Source organism: Oryx dammah, unplaced genomic scaffold (assembly GCF_014754425.2).
Source record: "Oryx dammah isolate SB20612 unplaced genomic scaffold, SCBI_Odam_1.1 HiC_scaffold_6, whole genome shotgun sequence".
Taxonomy (NCBI): domain Eukaryota; kingdom Metazoa; phylum Chordata; class Mammalia; order Artiodactyla; family Bovidae; genus Oryx; species Oryx dammah.
Window position 1 is genome coordinate 27,619,766 of NW_024070190.1, and position 25,800 is coordinate 27,645,565.

At 40.6% G+C, this 25,800-nt stretch overlaps 1 protein-coding gene and 1 pseudogene across 1 annotated transcript in view; one reads left to right on the forward strand and one right to left on the reverse strand.

Moving 5' to 3' along the window:
- The window catches only part of LRMDA (leucine rich melanocyte differentiation associated), a 1,143,538-nt gene that overhangs the window by 114,740 nt on the left and 1,002,998 nt on the right, over nucleotides 1-25,800 (reverse strand). The gene's annotated exons all lie outside the window — the stretch shown is intronic.
- LOC120865258 lies at nucleotides 20,873-21,563 on the forward strand (annotated as a pseudogene).

Consider the following 25,800-nt stretch of genomic DNA (forward strand, 5'->3'; position numbering starts at 1 on the left):
GTGAACATGGATGCTAAGCGCCATAGCAACCATATATGAGTGCTACAATCATTCAAGAGATCATCCAGGGTGTGGAGTAGAAGGGACAGTCAAGGTGAAAGCCTTTAATCTCTGCAAACACCTATATAGGCACAGATGGGGAAACAGCTAAGATTCTAGAGTCTGTGAGTAATGTAATCAGCAGTGAGCATGCAACAAGCCTAATCTAGGTCTCATCCATAGACCAAACAAGATTGACTAGGCCACTGATCTTAAAATCTTTTATTGTTATATGAGCAATACATTTTTTTTAGTTATTAATAAACACTATATTCATTAGACTCAAGCATGAAAAGAAAATGGAGTTGAGATGGTGGAAGCCACAGCTCAGCACTGCTGGGTCACCTACGTGTCCCTTGCTGCATCTTTCAGAACAGGAGAGCTCCACAGAGCTCAGCGTGGAAACCTTAGGGCAGGTAATTTCTAAGTTCCCTTCTAACCTGAAGGTTGTTTGGGGTAAGGCAGGAGAGTCAGGAAACTTGGAGAGAGGGGATAGGGATTTGCATTCAATTAGAATTATCCTCTCTCCCCCATGTTATGCTTTCTTTTTGTCATCAGTGGCTCTAGAGAACTGTGGCTGTCTGTGGGGAGACGGAATAGGTAAAGGAGGAGCATGTGAGCCAGGACCCTGACCCACTCCCACTGCCATCTAGACAGCTCAGACTTTTACAAATACTGGAACTTAAAATAGTTCAAAAACAATCAGTCCAGACTGAAGCTTTACAAAAGGAAATTATATACTGGGAAAAGTTCCCAATATATTTAATATAGTTAGGATCTGTTAACTCTTTACCATCATCGTGACCACCAACTACCACAAATACAAGGTGGGTATCACCAGGATGATAACAGAGTAGACAATATTTACAGAACTTTGTTATATGCTCTTCTAAGACTGTTACATTTATTACCTTCCTAGAGAAAGGCATTATTATTCTGCTTTTTAAAAATGAGAAGACTAAACCCCAAGAAGTTAAGTGACTTCCTCAAGTCCCAGAGTTGGTAAGTGGAAGAACTGGGATTTAAACTCACGCAGTCTGATTGTGAGGTCTGTGCTCTTGATAGAATTGCCATCCTGGAAAGAGGGCTGATGCGGGTGAGGAGAAAGCTGGACTGTGGAAGGGCTCGAGCAAGCTGAGGTCAGCAAGGCTGTGTTTCAGTGGTATAAGGCTCCTCCTTACAGGTCCTTTTTGCATCTATGCATCTTTCGGAATCACCCCACCTTAGCCTGTAAACTCACCTTCAAGATACCTGGTTATTATCTTGCTTATTCTCTTCTTACATTATTCAGAAAATATTTAGATTCTTTTTTCTCACTGAGATATAAATAATGGATAACAGGTTAATCTGTTCTCCCAGAGTGAGTTGTGTTTTTTACCAGCAACCAAATCCTTGAATTAAAGAGATGAAACTCCACTTGTAAAATTTCAACATCAGCATCTGAATAGGGATTTTGGACTTCTGAAATAACCAGTCTTACTGCTGCTGCTGCTGCTGCTGCTAAGTCACTTCAGTCGTGTCCGACTCTGTGCGACCCCATAAAAGGCCAAGTTTCTCCATCCATGAGATTTTCCAGGCAAGAGTACTGCAGTGGGGTGCCATTGCCTTCTCTGAACCAGTCTTACTAGTGCTCTTGAAATCTATTAGGTGATTCTGAATTCATCAGGGAAAGCCTGTCCAAATGGGGAAATAGATATAATCTCTAGTCCAGATACTAATATATTAATATCCCAGGTGGCATAATGGTAAAGAATCTGCCTGCCAATGCAGGAGATACAGGTTCAACCCGTGGGTTAGGAAGATCCCCTGGAGGAGGAAATGGCAACTCACTCCAGTATTCTTGCCTGGAAAATCCCATGAAAGAGAGGCACTGCAGGCTACAGTCCATGGGGTCACAAAGAGTCGGAATGACCGAGCAACTGAGATTTAGCTCAGATACTATTCAATGGAAAAAAATATCAGAAAGTTTTGGCCTTAGATTTTTGGGGAAGGAGAGGGGTGGTGGGATGAAGAGGTTGAAATCACTTAATGGCCCTATCTGAAACTCTTCTCTACCTTTATTCCTGGGTCACCCACAGGCTAACTTTTCCTTTGAACATTCAAGCTCCTTCAAGTAATTTATTTATGTTTGGTCTTTTCTTTTATAGGGCAGAACAAAACCAAAGAAAAATAACATCCCCTTCTCCAAAAACATTCGCTGGGCCTCCCTAGGAGGAAATGGTCGGGCTCAACGAGACACACAAACTCGGTTCTCAGTTCCATACAACTCTCTCCTGCTGGCCTGGAGAAATCACTCAGCACTCGTAATGAGAGGATGCAGTGGCTAATTTTACACCATAAAGCATAAGGCTAATACTATGACGAAAAAGTGATACCATCAGCTTCTTTTCCTTCAAGGCTGCTAGATCTTAGTCAATTACTTATGAATGAAGATTTAAAGACTTCAGAAGCCCCTTTGCCAACAAAAGATGCTTCTGCTATTAGCTTTCCTTTCCCTTTGGAAAGACTCTCCAACATCCCTAGAAAGAGCTCTCAAGCATTCTCAGCATTTATAGGAAGAGTGTTTGCAACGGAGCAGCAATTAACAATGCCAGCCTAACAGAAATTCTCGATACCCTACCAGTGATACTGCCAACACTCCTAGGGTAGCCTAATATAAGAGGAGATAGGAAAACACACAGAGATAGGGAAAAATACACCTCGTTTCCGGCATATTTCTCAAGCTGTTTAAATATGAAACAAAATCCTACCAGGCTACAAGTTTCCAGCTGTTATGATATCATAAGATAAATTTACAGCTAGAGAAACAGCATGTTTGCCTTTATAAAGTATGGAAATATAAATGTTCCAAGTGTTAAAACTGTCCAAACAAATTAATTCAAGTAAAAATAGTTGTCTCAGATTGGGTTCACTCCCATTTGATTTCTGTTTATAGAGCCTGTGAGCACACTCCTCTCGGGGAGAGGAGGGGAAGCGATTTTCCATCTCAGCAGGCGTCCTTCTGTTCCTGGAAATCCAAGGAGCCCTAAGGCAGGGCGGTCGGGTGGCCCCTGCCCACATCCCCATTGCTGATCTTGTCATTAAAATCTTAAGTTAGCCCCTTTGCACGAGAAGAAAGATGCCCTGTGAGGGACTGAGACTGGAAATCTCATGATGAGCTCCCATTTGGGATGTTCATCGTGAGCTAAAATGAAAAAAGAGTTTCTTTCCTCAGTGACTTTGAAAAGAATAGAGTGGTGATTAACAGCAATATTTTTTTTAATGAAACGCAACCCGTCATCCCTGTCATCTCCTGGCCATCCTCGCTTGTACGCGCCTCCCTGACAAGAGGAATAATAATGGTCATACATCACTGCTCCACATGTCCAATCGTCTAAATCTTCCCTCGCTGCAGCCTCCGAGACTCAATTACTTTATTGACATGCAATCTTCATAAGGGGAGAAATATTGTGCATGTAAGGTCACTTGGTTATGAAGACATATTATCATATTATCTGCATGAGGGTTGCAGGGCTAAGACCTGACAGAGCTAATTATAATGGTACATGATAGAAAGCTCAGTACACATCACTCGCTTGGCTGCACTAAAGGTGAGGTAAGTCCATGACATCATGGTTTGGTGAAAAAAAGTAATGTGGTTTGGAGGCTGTAACTTCTTTTTAACTTCCCATATTTTTACATCCGTATTGCAGTGGACGATGAAAGAATTGGTTAGTAGATTCCTCAGACAGCAAGGAAGAGAGCTGGCATACCTATGCTGTACGTATCTGCGCGTGTGTGTGCGCACCTGCGTGTATGAGATCCACGTGGTTATTCCCTCTGCTAACACCAAGTTTCAGTCCATTTCCCAGCAAGTGAAATGAGAGTGACTCAAGGGAAAAAGGTAAACGGATACAAATGGGTCAATTTGGTAACAGAGTAAAACTTGCCCTCACCCTCAATTAACCCCTTTTCAGATCCTCCTAGTTGCCTTCTCTTGGTCTCTCTGACAGAGCCTTATCTTGCTAAGATTTAGTGCTCCTGCACGTGTCTTCTTTGTTCAGATACACCAGGTTATTTAAGTGTTCACCATCAGATGCATGCTGGAAGTGGTGCGTATTGCTGAGGTCCACAGCTAGGCAGTCATTCTCTTCTCTGTATCCTCAGCCCATACATATATGTTCCCCATTCATCCCATGTGTATCGCCTATTGAGGGGCCAGAAAGAGGAGCTTGAGTGGAAATTCTGCAAAAAAAATGGAGCTCGGGGAGAGGAACTGGGGCCAAGCTCTTGGACTTTCCAGCCTTGCCATAGTTCATAGGGACCTGGAAAGAAAATCAGGGTGGACGAACCTACGATGAGTCATGAAATCAACATCAAGTCAGCCTCCATGGATCTGGCTTAAGCCCCAAACACATGTTCTTCTTTTAGAAAAGTTTACAAGCTTTTAAAGAGGAGTAACAGAGCTATTCGAAGCATCATTACAATCCAAGATAGGCTGGTTTCTAGAATCTCTCTCCCTCAACAGAGAATGAATTCAATAAGAAAGAGCTGTCTAAGCTCCAAAACCTGCCTTAGTCTTATAATATGAGTGCTTTGGCTCAGACACAGAAGTACAGAGTAAAACAAGAAACTGAGGTACCCCAATTCTCTCTTATTTAGTGTTCTAGTAACTTCTCTATTTCTGATACTAATGGCTCAAAACTAATGGTGACATCGATAACAAAGCCACCAAGAGACCCAGGCTTGTTTTCCTGAATTAGAAATTAAATTGTGCACAATGATGTTGACATTAAGTAAATTTGATAGTGATCCACATACAGTAGAAATGGCAACTCTTCAGACATCTGAATTTTTGATCGGTTATTTTGAACTAGGATGTTTAATGCATTATACCTCCACCTTCAGCACCCCAAAGTCTTTCTGAAATAGAGAGGTTCACAAAGTACCATTTCCAAAAGTTGAGGTATTAATTGAGATAAAATCATATGATCAGTAGAAAGAGATTTGGGCTAAGGTTTAGGAGATTTAAAAATCTACTCCTGACTCACCTACCTATCATTCTTGACATGGCTCCCTAGCCAAGGTACAATCTCACTTTACATATTGAAGAAAAGCACTTGGGAGAGACAGCAAGGTATTGTTAAAGGCCTGTGATATTGCCAGTTAAACAAACTGAGTTGAAAATCTGACCACATCATTTATTGGCTTCATGATCTTGAGCAAATTTTTTGCCTTCTGAGTCTCAACTGCCATTCTTTAAAACAGACAATGACAGTGTCCACTTCGAAGGATTTGTATGGAAATTAAATGATAAAAAATTAAATGAAGACACTTTGTAAACAAAATACACTTGGTGAACGGCCTCAGTCTATTCTGTTTTAAACTGCTACACAGGTCAATGATATAAGCGAACACAGATTGTGAAGAGTAAGACCCCAACTAACATACGGAATGACTATTATTCATGCTGTCACCAGATCACATTCTCAAATATGATTTGGATTTTCAGTGTCAAAAATCATCTTCATCAGAAGTCCTTGGCCATCCAGAGTCATTAGTAATGAAACTGTGATGGTAGAAAATGATGTGATGAAGGAAGAAGTCACTGAAGTCCAAAAGACAACTTCATATAGAAGGTGGGCCATGGCTTAGGATCACAAAGGAGCCCGTTTGGTTATCGACTCTATATACCTATCCTCACACTCATCCAGAAGATGTGAGACCAACAGTCTGGAGAAGTAAATAATCCTTTCTTCTCTGGAATCAGAGCACAGTCTGTAACATCTTCCCCCCCAGCCTAAAAGTAAGAAGACTCCCTTCACCCCTTGAAGCCTCAGAGTCTACATCTCAGAAAGTGATTCCCAGTTAGCTGGTTTCCTGCAATACCTCCTCAGTTGATTAAGGTCACCACTATTTAAGAAAAGCAGACACAGGAGCAATGGAAGCAACCATCTGACTCAAGTTAGGGCATACGATTTTGATTTGAGTCTAAAGGGGGCTATGCTGCTGCTGCTGCTAAGCTGCTTCAGTTGTGTCCGACTCTGTGCAACCCCATGAGCAGCAGCCGACCAGGCTCCTCTGTCCATGGGATTCTCCAGGCAAGAATACTGCAGTGGGTTGCCATTTCCTTCTCCAAATGGGGCCTATGACCAACTATAAAAAGCAACAGCAAAAGTTTTCAGTAGTGCCCTTTTTTCACTTTAGAAAGAACTTCATACTCCTTTCAGTTCAGTTCAGTCACTCAGTCGTGTCCGACTCTTTGCAACCCCATGAATCGCAGCACGCCAGGCCTCCCTGTCCATCACCATCTCATGGAGTTCACTCAGACTCACATCCATCAAGTCCGTGATGCCATCCAGCCATCTCATCCTCGGTCGTCCCCTTCTCCTCCTGCCCCCAATTCCTCCCAGCATCAGAGTCTTTTCCAATGAGTCAACTCTTTGCATGAGGTGGCCAAAGTACTGGAGCTTCAGCTTTAGCATCATTCCTTCCAAAGAAATCCCAGGGCTGATCTCCTTCAGAACGGACTGGTTGGATCTCCTTGCAGTCCAAGGGATTCTCAAGAGTCTTCTCCAACACCACAGTTCAAAAACATCAGTTCTTCGGTGCTCAGCCTTCTTCACAGTCCAACTCTCACATCCATACATGACCACAGGAAAAACCATAGCCTTGACTAGACGGACCTTAATTTTTAAATATTTATTTCAAACCCTTTGTGGAATCTGAAAAGTCGCTCAAATAATAATCACATGCATTATTTCCTATAATCTTCACAACAATTTTATGAAACAAATATTATTGCCAGACCCATTTTGTTGGTGAAGAAATCAAGCCTGAGAGAAGTTAAATGAATTTCTCCAGGTCAAACAGCTAACCAATGGCTTAATTGTGCATTGTTTAAAATCCCCTTCATGGAGTATTGGGGATTTGCTTTATAGCATGAAATAGAAGAAATTTATCTCTTTTTGCCTCTTGTGCATAGTAGATAATGCAGGTTATCTCCTTTCTAAAAGGGCAATGAATTTGGCCAGCTGGTGGGCAGTGCTGAGCTGGATGATTAAATTCTTCAGCTTACGCAGAAGTTCAGGAGGGTGAGTCCCCTTTTGTATGAGGAAGCAACTTGCAGTGAATGCACGGAAAAGAGGAAGGGTTTCAGATGGAGAGGGGAGACCCGAAGGCAAAGTTGGCTGTGGCGTGGGTAGATGGCCCCACGTTATTACTGAGACCCATGCAAACAATAACAATTTTCCCTCCTCTATTATTCCATCACAGATATTTCTGTCAAAAGTTGTTAGCCTTCAGATCTGCTCTATTAATAAAATGAAGGCATCTCTTAGGAAGACTTTCACCGTTAGAATTAGTACTTTGTTATGAGGATTTTTAAACAATTACCCAAGAGTGAGACATGAAATAGGGGCTTGAATAGAAAAAGGCTTAGCTTTAGAATTAGAAAGACTGAGGAGAGAAAGTGGAAGTGGAGGTGGATTTCTTTCTTCCTGGTCCTTATTACTAACCATCATTGTTTAGCCTCAGATTCAGGATGGGTGAAGTAAGACTCAATTTGATGAGTATGGTAGATGAGATGCTTGTAGACCAACATTCCTCAGAAAAACAGCTAGGAGTGGTGTGGAAGATAGGTACAAAAACTTTTATTTGGAGCCTTCACAGACTTACTAAGGCAGTTGGGACATGAGGGCATTAAATCCTGGAGGGAAAGGAAGTACAGAAAATGGAAGTACAAAGACACATCCCTGACACCCAGGGTTACTTTTGCCCTGAGGCAGTTTTCAATTCTTAAGCTGTAAGTGAAAGATGTAGAAGCTGAACCAAACATTTAACAATCTTACAGATCTTGAAGGACAGAATTAAATATGAAGTTTGCCAGAAAGAAGGGGTGCAAATAGATCTCCAGGACTTTCAGTTGGGCCTCTGAAGAAGTATATCACAGGTGGAAGGGTAACTAGAAATAGATCTTGCTTGCCTCACCAAGTTTGTAACCTAACTTCTACATCATTAACTGGACTGAGGTGATTTTTCCCTACTCTGTCTCCCAGAAACAAAATAAATTTCCTCTGGAGGAAAACAACACTATTCACAATCTCAAATGAGCTCCATAATTTTGCACTCAGGATAAGATATTCTATGAAATATCATGTGCATACCAAGAGACAAAAACAAATGTGCCCAAATCCAAATGAAAAAAAAAAAAAAATGTACAGAGCTACCTACCAAAGACTCAAATGTGGGAGTAATTAGCCAAGGACTTGAACATGTCAGCTACATATTTTAAAGTTATTAGAGGACAAAACATAAATTTAGCAAACAATTGAAAACTATAAAATAGAATCAAATGAAAATTCAATTGTGAAACACAATGGGTCACACTAAGGATTCAACTGATATATTTAGCAGAAGAGTAGATACAACAGAAGAAATTATTAAGAAAAGAGAGGATGGATCAGAAGGAACTTATATTAAATATAAGTTAAGAGGTCTCAGATGGTAAAGCATCTGTCTACAATGCAGGAGACCTGGGTTCGATCCCTGGGTCGGGAAGATCCCCTGGAGAGGGAAATGGCAATCCACTCCAGTACTATTGCTTGGGAAATCCCATGGACAAGGAGCTTGGTAGGCTACAGTCCATGGGGTTTCGAAGAGTTGGACACGACTGAGCGACTTCACTAGTGACTGACTCACTACTAAGAGGTCACTATTTTAAATGTTAAACTGGCTAATAATGCAATTAAAAGGAAAATTTCACAATGACTTAAAAATATTCTATGCTGCTTATAAGAAACTAAGAAATTAAATATAAAAACTCAGGTAATTTAAAAGTAAAGGAATGGAGGCAAAATATAATAAAAATGTTAACCATAAGAGAAAATGCATACATATAAATATTAAGTAAATTGGATTTAAAAGTAAGAAATACTACTAAAAATAAAAAGTTGTATAACGATAAAGGAGTCAGTTATTCACGAAGATGTAAAAGTTCTAAATTTATACATATCAAATAATCTAAGATACACGTGAAACAAAAATTGACATAACTGAAGGAGACAACTCCAAAATCATAGCAGGAAGTCAGAGACCTCTCAGTAAGTGAAAGAAAAATTCAGGAGTCATGTAAAATATTTGAATAGTATGATTAAGAAACCAATCATACACACACACATACCCATGAATATTGGAAGAACATTATACATAAAAATGCTGGACACTGCACAATACAAAAAGTTCACTCAAAGCAAACATACACCAGGCTGTAAAGAAAGTGTCAACAAATCTGAAAAGACTGAAATAATGTAGAGATATTCTCTGGCTAAAGTGGAATTGCCTAGAAATTATTTACAACAGCTGAGCATGCCTAAGAAATTAAGCAATGGATTCAAATAATCCAGAGCCAAAAAAAAAAAAAAAAATCAAAACAGTGGAAATTAGAACAGATCTTGAACTGAATGACTATGCAGATATGATATAAAAAATTTGTAGGATACACCTAAAGCCATGCTTAGACGAACATTTTTATCCTTAAACACAAATGTTAGAAAAGAAGAAAGCTAAAAATCACTGATCAAATTACATATCTCAAGGGGAAAAAAAAGAATAGCAAGTAAAGCTCAATAAAGCGAAGAAAATGGTAAAAAAAGAGAGAGAGATTTTAAAATAATAAAATATACATGAAAATAATCAACAAAGCCAAAAGGTTGGGTTTTTAAAGAGGGCTTGCTAAATGAGAAGTCCTGGTATGAGGGTAAGGATAATACTTCCCAAGAGAAAAATAGGGAAAACATCAAATTACAATATTAGAAATAAAGAGTGACATCAATATAGTGCTCCCCAAATAGATATGAGGATACTGTGAATAAGTTAATGCAAATAAGTTTGACATTTTAATACATTTTTTAAAAACTTATCAAGTCAGACCCAATAAAAATCAGAATAGTTCTGTATCTTAAAGAAATCAAGTCTATAATTAAAAACATTCTCACAAAGAGAATTCCAGGTGTAGATGGTTCCAGCCATGAATTTTCCAAATAATTAATGCCAATTTTATGTGAAGTCTTCAAAACTACAACAAAATTATTTGTTATAATAAAATAAGAATAGAAGAACAAATTTTCACAACTTTTTTGAAGATAGCAAAATTTGATATTAATATTTGACAGCAGAATTACAAGAAAAATATTTGGGACAATTCATCTCATAAACAAAGATTCAAATTTTATACACATAATATTATCAAGTAAATTCTGTATGTACATATACATATATATATATATCTGTGTGGATCTGTGTATTAATACAATGCAGTCAATTTGGGCAAATCCCAGAATACAAGTTACTGTAATGTTTAAAATCAATGTAATTCCTCAAGAGAATGAGAAGATAAGCACAGACTATGAGAAAATATCCAGAAAATACGTATCTGATAAAGGACTGTTAATGAAAATACGCAAAGAACCCTTAAAACTCAGCAACAAGGAAAAAAACCAACCCAATTTAAAACATGGGCAAAGACCTGAACAGACACCTCATTAAAAAAAAAAAAAAAAAACCACAAACAGCAAATAACACATGAAAATATGTTAATCATCATGTCATTAGAGGACTGAAAATTAAACACTAATGATACACCACCGCATGCTAAGTCGCTTCAGTCGTGTCTGACTCTTTGCAATCCTATGGCAGGATCCTATCCTATCCTGCCAGGCTCCTCTCTCCATGGGATTCTCCAGGCAAGAACACTGGAGTGGGTTGCCACTTCCTTCTCCATGGGATCTTTCCAAACAAGAGATCGAACCAGCATCTCTTTTGTCTCTCCTGCTTTAGCAGGCGGGCTCTTTACCACCAGCGTCACTTGGGAAGCCCCAGTGAGAAACCATTAGATACCTAATAGAAAAGATTACATTTAATATGATTCCAACTATACGACATTCTGGAAAAGGTACAATTTGTAGAGACAGTGAAAAGATCAATGTTTGTCAAGGATTAGGGGACAAGAAGGAAGAATAGGTGAAGTAAAGAGAATTTTTCGGGCAGGGAAACTATTCTGTTTGATACTACAGTGGCAGATACAGGTTATTAAAGAGCAAACAATAATGTAAACTACGGACTTTGGGTGATAGTGATGTATCAGTGTAGGTTCATGGACTCTAACAGATGGTCCACTCTGGTAGGGGATGCTGATAGTTGGGGAGGCTGTACCTGTATGGGGATATATGAGAACTCTCTGTGCTTTCTGCTCAATTTTTCTATGAGCCTAAAACTGCTCTAACAGTGAAGTCTATTAAAAATCAATATAACTTATTACATTAACAGAGTAAAGCAGAAAAGTAAACAATCTAAAATGCATCAAAAATTTTTGATATTTGACAAAAAAGTCAACAATCATTCAGATTAACTCAACAAAATAAGAATAGACTTTCCTAATTCATTAAGAGTACCTATAGAAATAATGCATCAGTCAATATAGTTACTAGTGTAATTAAAACTTGAGATTAAACATGAGACAAAGGTATCATCCAAGACCACTTCTACTCAATATTGTACTGAAGCCCTAACTGATGCTATAAGGTAAGAAAAACAATAGATATAAGGATTAGAAAAAAGAAATAATTGTTAACAGGAGATGAGATTTTGCATATAAAAATGCAAATATTTTACAAATTTTTAGAATAAATAAGTAATTTAGCAAGGCTGCTTGCTTCAAGATCAACACAGAGAAATTATTTCTATCTCAATATACTAGCACCAAAAATAAGTAAACAAAATTATAACAAAATGAAAAGTAAATAAAAATTAAAAGCAATATATGTAGGAATGAATCTTTAACAGTGAAATATGTACAAGACCTTTACACACACACACATTATAAAATATTATAATGATAAATTAAATTAGACCTAAATAAGTAAAAGGGTAGCCTCAGGGTCATGGACTAGAAGACATCATATTGTAAACCTATCAGTTCTCTACAGTTCACTTCAGTTCAGTCCCTCAGTCATGTCCGACTCTGAGACCCAATGGACTGCAGCCCGCCAGGCTTCCTTGTCTATCACCAACTCCCGGAGCTTACGCAAACACATGTCCATTGAGTCGGTGATGTCATCCAACCATCTCATTCTCTGTCACCCCTTTCTCTTCCCACCTTCAATCTTTCCCAGCATCAGGGTCTTTTCAAATAAGTTGGTTCTTTGCAACAGGTGGCCAAAATATTGGAGTTTCAGCTTCAGCATTAGTCCTTCCAATGAATATTAGGATGGACTGGTTGGATCTCCTTGCAGTCCAAGAGACTCTCAAGAGTCTTCTCCAACACCACAGTTCAAAAGCATCAATTCTCCAGCCTCAGCTTTCTTTATAGTCCAAATCTCACATCTATACATGACTAATGGAAAAACCATAGCTTTGACTAGATGGACCTTTGTTGGTAAAGTAACGTCTCCGCTTTTTAACATGCTGTCTGAGTGAAGTAAGTAAAGTAGCTCAGTCGTGTCTGACTCTTTGCGACCCCATGGACGGTACCTACCAGGCTCCTCTGTCCATGGGATTTTCCAGGCAATAGTACTGGAGTGGATTGCCATTTCCTTCTCCAGGGGATCTTCCCGACCCAGGGATTGAACCCAGGTCTCCTGCACTGTAGACAAACTCTTTACCATCTGAGCCACCAGGGGATGGTTCAAAACTTTGCTTCCAAGGAGCAAGCGTCTTTTAATTTCATGGCTGCAGTCACCATCTGCAGTGATCTTGGAGCCCAAAAAAATAAAGTCTGTCACTGTTTCCATTGTTTCCCCATCTACTTGCCATGAAGTGATGGGACCAGATGCCAGGATCTTAGTTTTCTGAATGTTGAGTTTTAAGCCAACCTTTTCACTCTCCTCTTTCACTTTCATCAAGAGCCTCTTAAGTTCTGTGCTTAGTGTCATCTGCATATCTGAGGTTATCGATATTTCTCCCAGCAATCTTGATTCCAGCTTGTGCTTCATCCAGCCCAGCATTTCTCATGATGTACTCTGTGCTCTGCATATAAGTAAAATAAGCAGGGTGACAATACACAGCCTTGACATACTCCTTTTCCTATTTGGAACCACTCTGTTGTTCCATGTCCAGTTCTAACTGTTGCTTCTAGACCTGCATAGAGATTTCCCAGGAGACCAGTCAAGTGGTCTGGTATTCCTGTCTCTTTCAGAATTTTCCAGTTTGTTGTGAACCACACAGTCAAAGGCACTGGCATAGTCAATGAAGCAGAAGTAGATGTTTTTGGGGAACTCTCTGGCTTTTTCGATGATCCAGCAGATGTTGGCAATTTGATCTCTGGTTCCTCTGCCTTTTCTAAATCCAGCTTGAACATCTGGAAGTTCGTGGTTCATGTACTATTGAAGCCTGGCCTGGAGAATCTTGAGCACTACTTTACTAGCGTGCGAGATGAGTGCAACTGTGCGGTAGTTTGAGCATTCTTTGGCATTGCCTTTCTTTGGGATTGGAATGAAAACTGACCTTTTCCAGTCCTGTGGTCACTGCTGAGTTTTCCAAATTTGCTGGCATATTGAGTGCAGCACTTTCACAGCATCCTCTTTTAGGATTTGAAATAGCTCAACTGGAATTCCATCACCTCCACTAGCTTTGTTTGGAGTGATGCCTCCTATGGCCCACTCACTCCAGGATGTCTGGCTTCAGGTGAGTGATCACACCATCATGGTTATCTGGGTCATGAAGATCTTTTTTGTATAGTTCTTCTGTGTATTCTTGCCACTTTTTCTTAATATCTTCTGGTTCTGTTAGGACCATACCATTTCTGTCCTTTATTGTGTCCTCTTTGCATGAAATGTTCCCTTGGTATCTCTAATTTTCTTGAAGAGATCTCTAGTCTTTCCCATTCTATTGTTTTCCTCTATTTCTTTGCCTTGATCACTGAGGAAGGCTTTCTTATCTCTCCTTGCTATTCTTTGGAACTCTGAATTTAAATGAGTATATCTTTCCTTTTCTCCTTTTCCTTTTGCTTCTCTTCTTTTCAGAGTTATTTGTAAGGCCTCCTCAAACATACCTTATTTCATTTCTTTTTCTTGGGGATGGTTTTGATCACTGCCTCCTGTACAATGTCACGAACCTGTGTCCATAGTTCTTCAGGCACTCTATCAGATCTAATCCCTTGAATCTATTTGTCACTTCCACTGTATAATCGTAATGGATTTGATTTAGGTCATACCTGAATGGTCTAGTGGTTTTCCCTAGTTTCTTCAATTTAAGTTTGAATTTGCCAGTAAGTAGTTCATGATCTGAGCCACAGTCAGCTCCTGGTCTTGTTTTTTTTTTTTTTTTTTTGCTGACTGTATAGAGCTTCTCCATTTTTGGCTTCAAAGAATATAATCAATCTGATTTCTATATTGACCATCTGGTGATGTCCATGTGTAGAGTCTTCTCTTGTGTTGTTGGAAGAGGGTGTTTGCTATGACCAGTGTGTTCTCTTGGCAAAACTCTATTAGCCTTTGTACTGCTTCGTTCTGTTCTCCAAGGCCAATTCTCTACAAAGTAGTCTATAGATTCAAAGCAATCCCAATCAAAATCCCATAAATTGTTTTTAACTGTTATTGCTGATATTAAAATAAATGATTGCAAAATATGTATAGAGATGCAACAGCAAATATAACCTTTTTTTTGTGGGGGGTTATAGTTGCTTTACAATGCTATTAGTTTCTGCTGAACAGCAAAATGAATCAGCCACCCATACACATATCCTCTGCCTATATAATCTTGACACATCCCTAGGTACTAGGCCTTATTGTAAACCTGTAGTATTTAAGAGACTGTGGCACTGAGCCAGAAGAGGCAAGTGTATGAATGCAACCAAACAGAGAGTCCAGAAACAAAATCACATATATGCAGACATTTGATTTATGACAAAACAGTCAGGAATAAAAGGTCTTTTCAGATATATTCATGAAAAATTAATTATTGACCCCTTACCTCACATCATACATGAAAATAAAGTGTCAAATATGCTATAGCTCTAAGTATAAGGGTAAAATATAAGATTTCTGAAGGATAACATAGGTGACTACCTTCATGACCTTTGAGTAGACAAGGCTGCTTATATAAGACTCTAAAAGCACCAATCACATAGGAAAAAATGTTACACCGGATTCCAACATTACTGAAGACTCTATAACATTGAATGACAACAACAGCAGCAACAAAAATAATACATACTCTATATGCTTCTGGTTATATAAAATAAAGAAGTGAGTAAAATTGATCTATGGTATTAGAAATCTGAATGCTGACTACCTTTGAGGAGAAAGGACTAGTGCCCAGGATAGAACATGAGAGGGGTCTGTTAGGGTGTTCTACTTTTTTATCTGGATAGTGATAGCATATGATAACTTATAAACTTGTACAGTATGATTTATGCAGTTTTGCCTCTATTGCATAGTTCACTTTACAAATTTAATAACAAATGAATGCCAAATAGGCAGCACAGTGATTAGAACTCTCCCTTTAAACTAGAAGAGGAGCACCTATGAAACACGCTAAAAAAAAAAAAAAAAAGGAAAGAACAATTTCTCTATTATGACTGTGCTGTTCAGAAAGAATGATCTAAAGGGAATTAGTTTAAAAATATATATTTAGCAGGTGTGACCCTGCTGTGACTGAAAAGAGACAGGGATACCAAATCATATCCAGGGAGTTTGAATTGTTTATACAATCTGTATTTTTCCCAGCTAATCCCTCTGAGTCAGAGAAAATATGACACATTACCAAAATTAACCTGCAGAAGGGAGCCAGGCTAGTGGAATACACAGCAGTGGGATTATCCTTTTCTGGCTCGTTAGTGAGTGAAACATTATGACCCTGAGTGCACTGTGCCTCTTCCATCATCTACAGTGCTTAATCACTTTATGGAAACTGCTAGAAGATAGAAAGTCTCGAGTGGGTAGTACCAGCACATACACACACACACATCACCCATGTCAATCATGCCCTCACTATATTCCAATGGGATGCATGTCTGATCACCAGAGATACAGAGGTAGAATAGGAGAAACAGAAATGTAGCCTCCATCATGGAGGTCAAAGTATCATTATAATTCTTAGATCTCTATCTCAGGGATTGTTAAACTTTGACACATGGATCTGCCAAGTGAACCTCTAGAAGCTGTACTTCAAAACTATGTATACATTGAGTTTCTTTTTTTTAACTTTATTGTTGACAGGTTCCGTAGTACTGAGCACATCCTCCAAGTGGTCCTTAACCTATCACAAATCATAACCAACAGTTAAGAATATATTGCTTAAAATTACTTTCAAAAACATGATATTCTTTGAATCACATAACTATCTTGTGAAAGATGAAGCCTGGCAGACAACACATTCTTTATTATCTTAGATAATAAAGCTGAGAGAAGTTAAATGACTCGCCATAGCTACACGTAAGTGGTAGAGTTGAGACTAGAATCAAGTGTATTATTCTCTTAAAACCTCTCAAAATCTTGATACATATCCATGAGAACCCCAATACGGACAGGGAAAGCTATTCTAATTTCATTAGTAATTATATCCTACTCCACAGCAAGGATCATCGTGGAACTACTTCAGAGAACCACACATCTTCCCCTTTCTGAAGCTTCCATCCTGGTTCTGCCTTCCAGAGTTCCACCATATTGGTTTATTGCTTCATCCTCAGGCCTTACAACCATTTGGATGAACAAACACAATGTGCTTCTTCCTGAGCCTCAGTGTTCATCTGACTTGGTTTAGGGAGAGTATGATATCCAAGTCTAGGCTTAATACTACAATATGGTGCAGAGAACAGCAGCTTCACAAAGGCCACTCAGGGCCACTTCATAAAGTATGTGGGAGCTGATTTGAAGCCTGCTCTCCCATCTCCCCTTCCACAGAACAAAGCTAGTGTGGGGGTTGCTGTTGGATTCAAGATTCTTCAAGAAGCAGCCTATAGAACAAGACACAGAGTCAGCCTGTGTCAGTCACCTCATGCACAAAAGAACATGTGGTATGCTGAACTGAGATGGGCCATAAAGGACAGCCCAAATGACAAAGTGTGGGAAGCATATGGTAGAGGTGGGGCCAATAGCTGTGTCAGAAATGCCTGCACATATGGTGACAAAAATGTGCAGGAGATATTATACTTATGCTTTTTAGAAAAACTTGTACACAGACACAGAGCAGCCAAAGATTTGAGAATATTTACATTGCTGCTGCTGCTGCTAAGTCACTTCAGGCGTGTCTGACTCTGTGCGACCCCACAGACGGCAGTCTACCAGGCTCCTCTGTCCCTGTGATTCTCCAGGCAAGAGTACTGGAGTGGGTTGCCATTTCCTTCTCCAATGCACACATGCATGCTAGGTTGCTTCAGTTGTATCCGACTCTGTGCGACCCCATGGACAGCAACCCATTGGAGCTCCTCTGTCTATGGGATTCTCTAGGCAAGAATACTGGAGTGGGTTGCCATTTCCTTCTATTTACATTGAAACAGGTATAAAAATAGCTAGTCTAATACTCTCATTTTGCAAAAGAAATTGAAGCCCAGAACATATGGGACAAAATATATTCTTGGTCACACAGACAAACCCCACAACTGGAATCTAGGGCTCCTATTCCCAATCTAGAGCTCTTTCCTCCATTCTAAGCTACTTCTCAAACACTGACAGCACCCAGCTTTAGCTCTCTTTCCCCAGATGAGCTAAAGCTCTTCTGGGTAGAACATCCCTGTGATAGGTCTTAAACAGGTCACATGAAAGTTGATTCAGACTCTGGACTGTCTTTATGTCAATCCTTGGCCCTAAAACTCAGATGAAACTTTGAGAAGTCTAGCAAGGAACAGAAATTATTCAGCCTGAAAAACCAAAAGGTCTCCAGACAAGTCTCTTGGAACATGTGAAACTGTTCCCTCCAGCAAAGAGAAGTTACAAAGAGACACATGGAGCCCCTTGCACTTTCCCCTCCCACGAGCTCCAGGGGGAAGGTCCTGGATCCCAGCAGCGGGAGGTGGTAGAATATACATGTTTTCTTGGATTATTTCAGATCCACAGCCAAAGAACCACAGGCTTATAGAGTCTCACCCTCCCTTTCTTCCCTATGCTGCATAGCTACAGACACGTGCCTTGCTTCATTAACCTGAAGTCTCCAAATCAAGCATGACTCCATTTCCAGCCCCTGTCCCATTCTGGTGAGCAGATGCCTCCCCAGTGATTTTCCAGACTGATGATTTAGCAGTGACCTACAAAGCCCTCTCTGGCACCCATGGCAGGTGATCCTAAGTGATGACTTTAAGGGGCACAAAGATGGAGCAACCAGATGAGCCAAGCATCAGCCAGGAATCAGGGTGACCCACCTTAGTCATCAGAGGAGATTTCAGAGGAATAAACTCTTCTAGTCTCTCTGCTGCTCAAACCCTTCAGGTTCCCTTTCAAGGTCCTGCTACTATGTATGGCCTTCCCCCAAGAACTCCAAGCTACTAATTTTTCTTGTTTAGACTATACAACTATCTTTCAGTTATATTCCATTAAAAGCATAGGATGATAAGCTATGAGTGAGACCTCTTTTTCATATTATTCCTGAAACTCTGAGTTCTTCAGGGAGCTCTTAATAATTTAGAATCCAGTCAAGTGTCAAGTCTTCTATAAAGCTTTCTTTTACACCACAACCAGGGAGATGTATGCTTCTCAGGGTCCCCAAAGCTCTCGGTTCACACTTGTATGGTAAAGCACCCTCCTTACTGTACTATCTCATTGATTCCAGCAGACATCCACCTCCTCCATCACATCAAAGGAATTTACCTTTGTCCTTGTGTCTCTAGCCCAGGCCTATCACTGGTAGGACTTCAGTAAATATTTGATGGACTGGTGGATAGATGGATGGAAAAAAGTAATGAAAGAAGGCAGTGTGGATACGAGTTCCTTTAAGAGTGGCACATAATTTCAACACCTGTGGTTCATTGTTTTTGTTTTGTGTTATGGCTCTGCAAGACCCTAACAGAATCTATTTATCCATAAATATGAATGGTCCTTATCTGAGGGATAACACTGATGCTGAGTTGTACTAGTGGCAAAACCAGTATATAACATACGTTGGCATAAACACTGTGGAATCAGAGATGATATCCTTTTAATATTACTAATTTAATACGAGGAAGCAAAAGTTTAGATAACTTAAAAGGTTTAGCCAAGTTCTTATAGCTAGGAAATGGCAGAAATCAGTTACAGACCTCCAAGCAAAATTCAGTGATTAAAAGCTGGAGTTGGTTACCCAGTCTGTGTTTGAAGCATGTCATGTCTTTTCACTAGTAGTATCAGGGGAGTTGCCTTCTTTTTGCTTTGTTCCTGTATTTCAGTTGCCCAGTCATGTCCAACTCTTTGCAAACGCATCAACTGCACCATGCCAGGCCTCCTTGTCCCTCACCATCTCCCACAGTTTTCTAAGTTCATGTTGCATCAGTGATGCAACCCAGCCACCTCATCCTCTGACGCCATCTTCTCCTTCTGCCCTCAATCTTTCCCAGCATCAGGGACTTTTTGCTTTACAGTCATTGGTTTTAAAAATTGGGCAAGTCTCAGGGGATCTTGTCCATGTCTTTGTGAAGTAATAAACTTGGGCTTCCCTGGTGGTTCCGTGATAAAAGAATCTGCCTGCCAATGCAGGAGACATGGGTTCAATCTCTGGGTCAGGAAGATCTCCTGGAGAAAGAAATGGCAACCCAGTATTCTTGCCTGAGAAATCCCATGGACAGAAGAGACTGGTGGGCTACAGTCCATGGGGTTGCAGAAAGAGTCAGACACAACCTAGTGACTAAACAACAATCAACTTAAGCTTAATCACCTCAAGTGCTTAGAGAGATATTTTCTTTCCAAGACAAGTACTCAATAAATGTTGCAGCTAACATTCATTCCATTGGTTCAAGATATATGTATTGAGGCAATAGCACGTTGCAGGCATGAGTTTAGGCACTAAGGTTAAAACAGTAACATGTTTATGCATTTATGTCTCTGGAGAGCTTACTTACTAACAAGGGAGGATACACCATACATAAAATAGATCAACTGTGCAGTAGTTTTAAATCTGGGAAACAGATGGCAGGGGAGTTCTGGAGCTCATGGAGAGGTCAGAGCTGGAAAGATAACACTGAGGACGCCTGTACAGAGAGGGTCAAAGATCCAAAGTGGTTGAGATTCTTGAAAAAGGAAGACGGGGCTCAAAGATGGAAAGATCAAACTGAAGGGATGTGGGGAGAAAAGAAGGGAGCAGATGTAGGTGCAAGAGGAGCTCAAGAGAGCAGTGTGACAGCTAAGGGATGAGAGCAGTGTGACAGCTAAGGGATGACAAGATTCAGGCTGGATATCACAAGGGAACGACTGTGAAGAGGATATTGGACTGATGACAGGCGAGCGCTGTAACTGAGAGATGATGGATGGGGAAGGAGCGGGGAGAGTAGGGGAAAGAGGAGGCAAGAGGGAGGAAGAAAGGCAAGTCTCAACTGCTCTGTTAAGATTTGGCCATGAAGCAAAGGTAGTGGCATGAGAGAAAGAAGAGGGAGGAAGACTCGGGGAGAGCTGTTTTCTGGCTGAGCGGAAGGATGACATTGGTGGGCATCAGAATATCGCAGGAGAATAGAACCACTTATTATAGATGGTACAGGTTCAGAGTTTTACTGGACTACGGAGGTGCCATCATTGCTGATTGAATTTCCTGTCACTTCCTTTCTCTCCAAATAGCTAATCCACTGCTTTGTAACCTGTGTTAGGACGCTTGTCTACACTTGTAGAGTCAGAGACAAATTCTCACTTAGAAAACACAGTGTTAGGCTCTTTTCCGGTTATCGCAGCGTAGGGAACTGTGAGCAGCAGTCTCCCGCGACCCCCTCTAAGAGGCGGTGCAGGAAGTCCTGCACGGGAACCAGCGCAAGCGCAGAAAGTTTGGGGAGACGGTGGAGCTTCAGATCAGCCTGAAGAACTATGACCCTCAGAAGGACAAACACTTTCTGGGCACCGTCAGGCTTAAGTCTACTCCCCACCCCAAGTTCTCCGTGTGTGTCTTAGGGGACCAGCAGCGTTGTGATGAGGCCAAGGCTGTGGATATCTCCCACATGGACACTGAGGCGCTGAAAAAACTCAACAACAATAAGAAACTGGTCAAGAAGCTGGCCAAGAAATAGGATGCCTTTTTGGCTTCAGAGTCTCTGATCACGCAGATCCCCCAAATCCTGGGCCCAGGCCTGAACAAGGCTGGCAAATTCCCTTCCTTGCTGACCCACAATGAGAACTTGGTGGCCAAAGTTGATGAAATGAAGTCCACGGTCAAGTTCCAGATGAAAAAGGTGCTGTGTCTGGCAGTGGCTGTTGGCCACGTGAAGATGACAGATGATGAGCTTGTATACAACATCCACTTAGCTGTCAACTTCCTAGTGTCATTGCTCAAGAAAAATTGGCAGAACGTCAGGGCCTTGTACATTAAGAGCACCATGGGCAAGCCCCTGCATCTGTACTAAGGCACAGCTTAATAAACCATACTAAACCATCAAAAAAAAAAAAGAAAAGAAAACACAGTGTTAGATCTTGGGGAAGGACAGGATTTGTGATTTTGCATCCCTATCTGATCACTGAAAAATGTTGAAGGTGGAGCTTTGTTAAAGCTGGGTATGTTCCACAACATTCTGTGATAACCTGTATGAGAAGAGAATCTAAAAAAGAATGAATATATACATGTGGATAACTGAATCACTTTGTACTGAAACTGCAACTAATACAACATTGTAAATCAACTGTACACTCACCTAGAGCCAGACATCCTGGAATGTGAAGTCAAGTGGGCCTTAGGAAGCATCACTATGAACAAAGCTAGTGGAGGTGAAGGAATTCCAATTGAGCTATTTCAAATCTTAAAAGATGATGCTGTGAAAGCGCTGCATGCCATATGCCAGCAAATTTGGAAAACTCAGCAGTGGCCACAGGACTGGAAAAGGTCAGTTTTCATTCCAATCCCAAAGAAAGGCAATGCCAAAGAATGCTCAAACTACCACACAATTGCACTCATCTCACTCGCTAATAAAATAATGCTCAAAATTCTCCAAGCCAGGCTTCAGCAATATGTGAACCATGAAATTCCAGATGTTCAAGCTGGATTTAGAAAAGGCAGAGGAACCAGAGATCAAATTGCCAACATCTGCTGTATCATGGAAAAAGCAAGAGTTTCAGAAAAACATCTATTTCTGCTTTATTGACTATGCCAAAGCCTTTGACTGTGAGAACCACAAGAAACTGGAAAATTCTGAAGGAGATGGGAATACCAGACCACCTGACCTGCCTCTTGAGAAATCCGTATACAGGTCAGGTCAGGAAGCAGCAGTTAGAACTGGACATGGAACAGACTGGTTCCAAATAGGAAAAGGAGTATGTCAAGGCTGTATATTGTCACCCTGCTTATTTAACTTATATGCAGAGTACATCATGAGAAATGCTGGGCTGGGTGAAGCACAAGCTGGAATCAAGATTGCCAGGAGAAATATCAATAACCTCAGATAGGCAGATGATACCACCCTTATGGCAGAAAGTGAAGAAGCACTAAAGAGCCTCTTGATGAAAGTGAAAGAGGAGAGTGAAAAGTTGGCTTAAAGCTCACCATTCAGAAAACTAAAATCATGGCATCTGGTCCCATCATTTCATGGGAATTAAATGGGGATACAGGGCAAACAGTGGCTGACTTTATTTTGGGGGGGCACCAAAATCACTGCAGATGATGATTGCAGCCATAAAATTAAAAGACGCTTACTCCTTGGAAGGAAAGTTATGACCAACCTAGACAGCATATGAAAAAGCAGAGACATTACTTTGTCAACAAAGGTCTATCTAGTCAAGGGTATGGTTTTTCCAGTAGTCACGTATGGATGTGAGAGTTGGACTTAAAGAAACCTGAGCACCAACGAATTGATGCTTTTGAACTGTGGTGTTGGAGAAGACTCTTGAGAGTACCTTGGACTGCAAGGAGATCCAACCAGTCCATCCTAAAGGAGATCAGTCCTGGGTGTTCATTGGAAGGACTGATGTTGAAGCTGAAACTCCAATATTTTGGCCACCTGATGCGAAGAGGTGACTCATTTGAAAAGACCCTGATGCTGGGAAAGATTGAGGGCAGGAGGAGAAGGGGATGACAGAGGATGAGATGGTTGGATGGCATCACTGACTCAATGGACATGGGTTTGGGTAGATGCCAGCAGTTGGTGATAGACAGGGAGGCCTGGCATGCTGTGGTTTTGGGGTTGCAATGAGTCAGACATGACTGAGCGACTGAACTGAACATTAAAAAAAAAAAAAAGCTGGATATGTTCCAAAGATATATGATATACAGACTGTGATATACAGACTGAATATTTAACCCTATAACCATGAAACAGAGAACAAATGGGGTATGAGCCTTCTTTTCTGAACCCTTACATCAGAAGAAACCACCATCTTTCTGAAGCACATTTATGGAGGAAGAGAGGGCCCCCAACCCCACCCAGAAGCCAACAAGGAAAGATAAAATGACACCCCCAAGTTGTATCAAGCCAAGGATTATACCATTTGAAGAGCAAACCACAAACTAGATAGCCACAAGCACCGTACTCAACCATTAGCCCCCAATAATACAAGATTTCATTTATTTTTCTCATGCAATAATGCTGGATTTTTAATTCCAGGCCTCCAGTAAGCAAGTCAAACAAAATTTGGGAAATGTTCAAAATTTTGAGAGAAAGTCAAAGGGGAATTTGGTTTCATCAAAAGCGAACTAAACCATTGGCAGACAGAGGCCAGTGACTTGTAACTGCACCAGGAGATGTCCCAATGGAGCGCTAAGATTTTGCAAACATTCTCCATTCCCTCAACTTTCTCACCAAGAGAAGGCCAGAGTCTCCATCTGCTTTCCATCACTGTCTCCACTATTGCACTCTGGCAGAGCTCTGCCTGGGTTCCATTTGTCATGCCTCCAAAGTGGCCCGCCCTAACAGAACACTGGGAGGCCTGGGTTTAGCCCTGTAGCCTGGTACTAAGTTCTGAGGCCATGTGGTCCACCAGGGGCCTGACTTCATCCCTGACCTAACTCCTTCATATCTATCTTCTCTCTGCCTTTACTCTCTACTCTTGGAAAACAGAACCTGGCAGCATAATAATGAATGTGCTTTGAGATCCCATGACGGTCAACACTATGCTGTAAATAGAATTTTGGCCAGGAAAGTGGAATATTATAACCTGAAGCACTTTAAAAACAGCAAAGGATTTATCTGAGGCAGAGTAGGAATGGTCCTTTAGGGAAATGATGTTGTTGACCTTAGGTAAACACTTTCAACCCAGTGAGTCCGTGAAACATAGCTGTAATGTGTATATAATCATCCTAATGGTGTTGGATTTTTTAAAAGTGACTGACACAGACCTGATGATGGGTTGAGTGCAGCAGTTGAGTTTCTGGAAAATGACGCAGTGAAAGCTTAGGTGTGCATGAAATCTGCTCTGGACAACACAGGCTACGAAGGGCCATCCTAGAGAAGGTACCCATTCACCCATTTCTACCGTGCGTTACTGAATTGACTTGGCAGGTAAAAATGAGCACAGACTCAAACTTCAATAGTCCCAATGTGTTGTGAAAGTAAGATCAGTTAGCATTTTATTTTTAATCTTTTCTAATAAAATAATACCAAGTACAGAAAAATAGCTATGTATGAAAACTTCATCTCAGGGTTATTAAGATTGTGAAAAAGAAAACCCTGGTAAATGACCAATACTTCTTGTATTAATTACTTGCTCCAAACCCCTAAATAGTCATCCTGCCTCTAGAACCAGAGCCAGAATGATATTTCCAATTAGCCAACCTGATCTTCAGTGATTTTCTCCAAGTCTTTATGACCAAAGTCTCCACTCCTTAAGTTGGCATACAAAGTTCTTCATGATCTTGCCCTTACTCACCCTTGTTGCCAGTTCCCTCATCTACTTCCTTGTTCTTCTCTCTCTCCTTCCAAACCTCCCCCAAAACACTCTCTGGCAAAACTAAAAGTCCAGTTCTTATTACGAGTAACAGTTGTTAATGAAAATAAATCGTTTCTATGGACTCCACTCTCTGTAGTGACTGAAGTCAATTTCGTTTGTTTATCAGTCTATTCTTTGCACTATGCCCAGCATATAGTAAGTGCTTACGCCCTTCCCATGTACCCTGCACCTGTCACATATCTACAGGAGCACCTGGTCCACAGCTCTGCCCTTCTGTCCTTCCAATGAACATTATGAGCATTTTCAGACATGAACTAACTCTAAATCATAGGCACTCAATAACTGTATCAGACTGGACAGAAGGATTGAAGCTTGGATGGTAAGTTAGATGGTAAAGAAGGGAATATGCCCGAATGAACTGAAACTCAACTGTACTGAAATTTTGAAAAGTTCTTTCAGTCTTTCTGAGTTTTTTTAAGCTTTAAAGATTTTATATGTTAAAAGTAGGTAGAATCAAAGAGTTTGCCAGGTTGTACAGACTCAATAATAATGGTTTCTTTTTTTGTTGCACATCTCTGCTCCAGGGAAGGCCCCTCCTGAACCCAGTACGTCTCTCTTTCAGAAGGGACACACTCAGGGTCATGATGGATGAAAGGGAATCTGACGATCCAAACTGAATCCACCTCGAAGATCAGTGGCAGACAGATGTCATAGTGCAGTCCGCTTCTGTGACAGCCACAAGGGGCACACAAGGTGAGAAGAACCACTGAGTGCCCTTTAACTTCCCAAGGCGGGGGAAAAAGGGAACTAA